Below are 8378 nucleotides of genomic sequence, written 5' to 3' on the forward strand. Positions count from 1 at the left end.
TTATTTTTAGGCTCGTTCTTAACAGGCTACGTAAGATTCATTGTGTTAACAGTGGTGTTTATCAATAAACCAGTTTTACGTATTGGGTGAAAAAGGGTAGGAGGGAAGTCGAGTTGCATCCAGTAACTGGTATGGTTTGTTGAAAAGACAATTGCCAAAGGCGTGACTCCTTCAATTTCAATCCCTTTAATCAAACAGCAGCCCAAGACCATTAACAATATCACAATCCCGTACTTTATCATATCGTATTCGATTAGAGAATACAACACCAAGTATGAAAGAAGCTGCTGGTCGTGTTTGATGCTGGTGAAAACTGAGATTGTATTTCAACTGCTTTGCTTTCCTCGAGTACAACGTTTATAGGTTCTCTTGATTGATGTCTTTTCTTTGCAATTGGTTTCAACACTATCTCTTTATCCTTGAACGATTTGGAGTAGTTTCGATATGCAAAAAGCGACACAAGGTTATCAATATGGTCTAATAAACTGTCATTGCTCTCACTTGTTTTGGCGTCCTCGTGTTGGCACTGCTGAAACAGGACGTGTGACATGACAACACAGTTGGCGTCGTTTTCGTGTAAGTGCGCCCTCTCTGAACCCATCATGAAGTGGTCATCCAGCAGACGTGCAATGTGATCGTTTGTTCCACTTTTCAGAGCTCTCAGTACAGAAGGCTGTAGTAATTTGAGTTTCGAGACATCGTCCGAACTGAATTTGACAAGAGAAGATTCTGTAGACACGTCAGAGGTGGGTAAACACAATACTGCCATTACCTTTTTCAAAAGGGACAAAGTTCCATCTTTGTGTGCCACCAAACTGTTTAAGTAGTCCACATACTTTTGTCTTTTCGTCATTGGATTGAGAAACGACAGACAGTTGTCCTTGAGGAATTCATTGACTCTTTTGTAGGTTTTATCGAAACGGATGTACAGTTTGACTAAGTCACAATCTATGTCTATGGCTGCATTCACAGCATTCACCAGATGTTGCACTTCGCAGGTGACGTAATGTAAAGCAAACAAGCCGGTGAAAAAGTTCCCAGAAAGCCATTTGGGTAGTGACGATTTTTTGCGACTAACGGCAAACAAGTTTCGTCTGTTTTCACTGGTGGTAAACATACTTATGCTAACTGTTTGAATGTCTGCACGTAACTGTTGGAGTGAAAACTCGATGATTTCCTTCCATCTTTTCATCTGATTGACGTCCACTGTGGGGATGTTTTGGTTGAAATAGATACACATTTTCCTAAGAGTCCTCATAAGAATTTCGAAAAACGGGTTGTCACTGACATACTTTTTGCCATCGAATGTCCAAGAAAACACGTAGTTGTCAAACTGTTCATACTTGACATAATTTGTCCAATCCCCAGAAGTGGTTTCTGTAAAACATGTGTAAAGGAGCTCTTCGTTGTCTGTGTCACTCAACAAGACACATGTTTCTTCTTTCTTCTCACACAAACTCAATTTGACCAGTGTCTCCCATTCCTGATAGTTGGATTTTGTAGGCAAGGGACCAAACACGACCTGATGTGACTGTCGCAGAAGATCCATGGTTCTTGCACAATTTTTTTTTTTTTTACTTTACCAATTGATTGTTAATGCTAGCAGTTATACGAAAAAATTTAAAAGAGTTCGGTAGGAGTTCGTAACATTTTGTTGAAGTGCTCAGTTGCTTTCTCCATAAACTGTCTTCTATTTGGCAGTGACTGAAGGTGTCACACGAACCATAGAATTGCATGTAGGGTGACAGGTATTCTCTGTCTTTTCCTCTCTTGTTTGTTTTGTAATCCGAAAAAAGGGTCGGTATAGGAAGTGGCAGCTGTTTTGATGCAAGTGCTAGGTATCTTTTGAATTCGTCCTGAGACACGCGAGGAAAGTGTTTTTTCACCTGCCACAAGGAGCCACTGGATTTTACAATAGTCACGTGACAAGGAACTTCGTCATCGTCGTCGAGGTAATAAAGTCGTGTGTATTTGTCACCCTTGTTCCAGGGCACAGCTGTGTAAGCCCTACTGGTTATACTACTTTTCAGTGTCTGGAATAGATGGTTGGTGAAATTGTGATCTCGATCATCATCGTACACGTAATCGTCCAAGAGACTCTTGACAAAAATGTGTCGTCCATCCACAACGTCTATTTTTTCATCCCCCTTTTGAATGGCTGCTATAATGTGCCTTCTAATTAAGCAGGGGAATATATTTTTACTGTGGTCAAGAGAGGAAACGATTTCGACAATGGCTGGCATGAAATCGTTGTATGAATTTTTAAATTCTTCACTGCGATATTTCAGGCGATAAATAACAAGCAGCATTTCATATACAAAAAGGCATTTTCCAACAAGGCTTCCCGAATACGAGCCGTTAGCTTTAACGATATCAAGAAGGGGATCGTAAACTGCCTCAGAATGGGTTATTGTCGGTGACATGTGTGCAATTATTGCCACGGCACACAATAGTTTCGATGCCATGTTCGTGTTGTCTGTTAAAATGTACACCTCTCTGCTCAACACCAAACACAGGTCAAGAAAATCTGTCAGTGAATCTACAGGAAACTGCCAACGAGATTGTGACCGTATATTGGCCAAGTACAGTGTTGTAAACATTGGCAAGACTACTGAACAGGCAGTTACTCTGTATGAGTTTTCAACAACGTTTTCTGTTGTCATGTCCTGAAGTAACTGAAAGGACATACGTGTAACCATTTCTTTCTCCAATAGACGATAACGTTGTAATAGTATACCTGACCCAACGAAATCAAAGGAGATTTCTTGAGAGGGACCACTAAAACGAGAAGGTGTTATTTGTAGGAGGTTTCGAGTGAATAAATCAATGGTAAAAATCTCTTTTTCCTTTCTTTTCACCAGAGTCCAGCGATCAATGATACCACCGGACTTGCACCTTAAAACGTTTCTGGTCCTCGTGTACAAATGCACAAAGAGCAAACTCGTTCCTCTGGCCAAAGAATGTCCCAAATCGAAAGTTGCTTCGTATGAATAGATGAGTTTGTTTTGAGGCGCGTGGCCACTGTCTGTCAGTGGATGTATCACTGGCCATTGGGTTTCTCTGCTGTACACAGACAAGTGAGTCAATGGCTCTACAGACCGTACAACAAAAGTGATGTAGGTGAATGACATGTTTATTTCTGTTTAGAATTAAGCTTCGCCGGCCGTTATTGCAATTGTTTACATTTACGACTTGGTCATTGTGCTAATATACAATTGTCATAGAGGAGTGTGTAAAAATGGATGATTTTCTACAAAGTATGGAAAAAATGAACATTTCATGTGTTCCCATGGAGGAATCCGATGCGTTACCGCTGTGTATTAATCGTGAGGAAAACCATAGAAGAAAAGTACGACGGGAAAGAAAGTTTCCACCAAACATGTTTGTTCGTTTACCCTACAATGTCTCACTGCCCCTGCCTCCCGAGAATGCCTTTTGTTCATTACGTATACCTACAAGCGGTAAAAATAAAGTAAATATACCCTTTCAACCAATGACATCAGTTCCCGTCAAAACTGCAGACACTTATTTCCCTTCAGATGTAAATATTGATGATTTGAAGAAGGAAGTGACAACTAGCTATTCTCAACCAACACATGATCCTTTCCCTGTTGATGAAAGTGTCAAAACACGTGCACCAGCGTCCAATACACCCGAAAAAATGGTTCCAATTGAAATTTTTACCAAACCAATAACTTCAACACCTATTAAAACCATTCACCCCAATCAGAAGCGGGATACCGTCACATGTACACCCTCCCAACCAACACCACTTCTGTGTGATATGGAAACTTTGATGGAGTTGTCAAAGAGAACGGAAACAGTGAAAAACAGTGAAGAAAAATTAATATTTAATCTTGACCTCGATTTATCAAAAGACTGTGAATTCAGTGATGTGTGCTACACACTGACATGTTGTTTGTTACCTTTCAACTGGAAGGTATGTACTTTGTACCGTCAAACAAAGGCCATGTTTACATATCTCGAGAAAGAGGAAATAGATCCATCGTCAAGTTTCCGTAATGTCCTTGCGTCTATTCAGAACGCTCTCAAAACACTGCTTAAAACTTTGAAAATGAAGCACGATAAGGATTCTTTCAATTGGATGGAATCAGAGTTGACTACAGAGATGAAGACAAAATTAACAACAATTGTTAAATTGAGCGGTGTGCATGGATCAAAAGATCCCATTTTGCTTCACGAAAACATATCACGTTACCTTACACATGAAGAACTAAGCCGACTTGTAACAAACGTGTCACATCACAACAAGTCAAGTCGTCAGGTGGATGAAGTCCTTTTTGATTGTCTGTCACAACTGATGTTGTTGTCTCTCACCAAAAGATTGAAAGGCATTGTGAAGGGAATCAGACGGTCATTAACTTTGCTGATCGCGGCCGCATTTGTAGTTGCCACTCAAAAACCCGAACAAATGGAAGACCTTAACACCTATATACAAAGCAAGCACATAGACTTTCACGAACAAGACGTGTCACCATTCGAAAAAGAGGCTATACTGACATATGCATCCAACAGCAAAACGGGCCTGATTTATCTCGTAAAACGTCTTGCAGAGAAACTCGACATTGTGTTGACCCATTACGACGACAGTGCAGTACTCGTTGACAACATTGTTTTGTTTTACAAAAATGTCATATTACCTTTCTTTATATGTCTTGCTTCCATGTTAACTGAATGGAATGATGGGAAAGATTTCAATTTTAGTTATCTGAAAGCTTTGTCTTGCATTGAAACAGATTTGTGTTTTGACCTGAACGTTTTTGTAATAGATACATGTTGTTCAAAACACGTGTCTGTAATACAAGAGTACGGACAATCTAGTGAGTACCTAAACTTACAACAAAAAACGTTCTTGGAAAAACTGTGTGAATTTCTTAAAAATTATCCATCATGGTGGACATTTGAAAAACCTGTGTCATTTGACGAAGTCACTTGTTCGTTGGAAGAATTTCAGAAAGACCACGTGAAGAAAAAAGATGTCTGTCGAGATTTGTTTGTGAAAATCGTGCAAGCATTTCCTTTGTTCACGTTTGCTTACTGCATACCTATCAACGATGGAGGACGAACATCTTTGTTTCTAAATGCTGGTAGAGCATTTTGTAAAGAAGTGTTTTTGACTTGGCCCTTTGATTACAGTTCGCTTGAATTCCCAACAAAGTATACCTGTGTTGGTAACATGGAGGCCTACCTCGAACTACAGTATCACACACTGTCTCCTGCATGGCATGCCTATCAACAGTTACTATATCACGTTTTAAATGTTGCCAAATTCGATGTAAACCTTTACACATGGTTGTTGGTTTCCGAACAGGGTTTGTCACCGTCTTCCTTAACCCAAGATGTGGTTAAAAAACTGACCAAAATCCCTGTCCCTATTGTAGTGACAGAGTTCACGCGAGACAAAGTTCTGAATGATGTGGTATCTCAGGTCATGTCAGGCGAGACACATGCGATGACCCATAATGATGGACAATGTGAATTTGTTGGTATGGAAACAAAAGAAAATGACATTTTGAAAGTTGATAGGAGTGATGCCTTCAAATCATTTGAGTACTGTGTCCGAGCATTGGTTCGTGTTCAAGGGTCACCTATTTTAGGTACGATGTCATTGGACATGTACGACAAGGAATCTTTCACCAAAATGCCAACTTGGTTTACGAAACTGGTTTCTCTTCGTCCTGTTCGTGACAAACCGGTAAAACAATCTTTGACATCGTCGGCAAAATACTGTTATGCTAATGTCAAAGTCGGTTCAGATGTATTATGTCTGTCGAATGACATTGATTTGAGAAAACAAATGCCCCTATGTCTTAGCAAAGAAAAAATGAAAGTGTATGTGCCCTCTCAAATCATTCATGACTACATTGAAATGGTGGGTGATAAGAATCAGTCTTTGAACACAGCTTATTTGCAAATGTTTCATTTTATTAACCGGAACGACAACAGTGATTTGGCAAAGACACTACAAGATATTTGGGAATCGTTGAAAGTGAATTATTTGCCTACTGCTCTGGCATAGGTATACTAATGTGGTATACCAAACGAAAAAACCAAAGGATTGATGATGGTGGTAGTCCATGATGACCTGACTTTTCTGGCATTAGGATTGGTTGTTTTGTTTGTTCTTTGTTTGCAATTCTTTTTTCTCGTGTGTATTTTCCTGAAAATACCAAGATGTCTACCATCAACAACACATGTGAGGAACAACAACAGTTGGCCAGAGCCACCAGATTTTACCTAAATAAACAGCAAAGATATTTTGCCTTGCTTTGCATTTCTAAGCATGTGTTTGTTTGTTTGTTTGTTTGTTTGTTTGTTTGTTTACTTTTTAGTGTGTGTGAGTGAGTGTTCAACAAACACCATCGATATATGCTATACGATCTGATCGACACAGAGTGAATTCGAAGTTTTTGGTTGTAAAATTCAAAATAATCTCATATCTCATGAACAATCTTCTAGCCCAGTGGAAATTTCTGTCACAATCAAACAATACAATCTTGTCTGCTCCTTCGTTTCTTCCTTTCAAGGGCAATGTAGGAGTAGTGGTTGCAGTCTCTATTTCTCGTTTGTTGAAGAGAATGTCTTTGCTTTGAAATGGGTCTTCATTGTTGTTCATTATTATTCCTTCCCATTTGTCCAGTGTCATGTCATACACAGAACATTCAATGATGAACTCCAAGGTGTCCGTCATACTAAAGAGGCCAACACAAACAATACCAAAGGCAGGCACATGAAACAAAGATGGCATGTATCTACCTCGAGTAATTGTGTCGGGATATGCTATGGCCCTGGTCTCAAGGTGGTTCAATACACCCCAATTAGGGGCACTGTACGTGTTTGCAACAATCTCATTGGTGGACATAACTTCACTATTAAACTCGACTTGTATCACGTGCATACTTTCGTCTCTAGCATTAGTGGCTGTAAAAATACAACATGTGTTTGGGCCCATTGTTACAGCACACATAGTTCTGTTACCCAAATCTATGTCTGTAGGGATTTGAAAGAAATCGCACAATTTGATCACGTGATGATTCAACCGTGAAGAAATTATTCGCCAAGAACTGTTCGCATTTGCAAAAGTCAAACACTGATTGTCAGTTATGTCTTTGATAATCAAAATGTCCTTGAAATTGACTATTTCAAAGAAACCAATGTCTTCTTCGAGAGGTAATCTAGCGATGTCACTAACAAGCATACTGTTAAAGTGACATGTTAGATTCCATTTCGGTAGGCAACTTTCATCTGTTGAATTACAAGCAAAATTCGTCCCCACAATCATTATTTTCTCTTCTGCTGCAAAGACACAGAACACCCTGTGACGATCAAGAACTGTGATGTCATATTCTCTACCCTTAGAGGTATTGCTCGGAAACGTGTACAGGACGTCTGTGTTTGTAGGTCTCGTCCCTTTTTCATGTAGTACAGAGTATTTGTCGTAAACATATAACCATCCTTTAGAAAACGACAGTTGTCTATATGTATGGTCTTTTGGAGCATTTGTCGTCTTACGCATACTGTCTGTTATAGATTTAGTGATGGCTTTACTCAAATGATCTTCAAGGGCCTCTCCTACTGTTGTTTCCAGGAATGGATAATTGGAAATAATGTGTTGTTGGCACGAGTTCAGCAGTGAACCTTCAATATGAGTTTGTAAAAGATCATAAACTGCATTGTCGATCAGTTGGGATAAACAATTGTCCTCTGGATGGATCGCTAAAAAGATTCTGGCTATGTCAGTATGACACTCGTGATTCATTGCATGGTTCTGCCACGTTTTAACAATGTTATAGACATCTCTTTCTGTCCCAATATATCTGGTTTTACGCTTAACGAATGACAACATGGTCTCTGTGTCCCATGTTCTGAAACTTGTCTCGACAAACATGAAAATTTCAGTCACTACAGCTGCGACTGCATCAATCAACCCATCACATGCACTGACATTTCTCAGTCGACTTATTTTTTGGAAGTAGTCTAAGAGATGTGTCACTGTCGTGTGACTCCCTATGACAGTAAACAGGCTTTCTCTTTCGAGGAGTTTGTGTTTGAGAGCATCAAAAAAGGATTTCATATTCAGAAAGTCTGCTGCCATTGTTACTTTTGCGATGTTTTCATCAGACAGTGTGAAACGATTCCTTCTGAGATTATCATCTCTATACAAGATAACATCATGTATTTTTCCGTCAATTGCAAATTTGATAAAAAGATGCCAAAATTCCTCTGGGATGTAGTTCATTCTCAGTGAACTTAGATGAATGGCATCATGACCAGCAATGTCGTGAAAACGAATATGGCCACTTAGGAAAGGAATGTTTGCACGGAGACGGTCGACAGGTACAGAGTAACTCTCCTTA

Source organism: Glandiceps talaboti, chromosome 19, assembly GCF_964340395.1.
Source record: "Glandiceps talaboti chromosome 19, keGlaTala1.1, whole genome shotgun sequence".
In the NCBI taxonomy this organism is placed as follows: domain Eukaryota; kingdom Metazoa; phylum Hemichordata; class Enteropneusta; family Spengelidae; genus Glandiceps; species Glandiceps talaboti.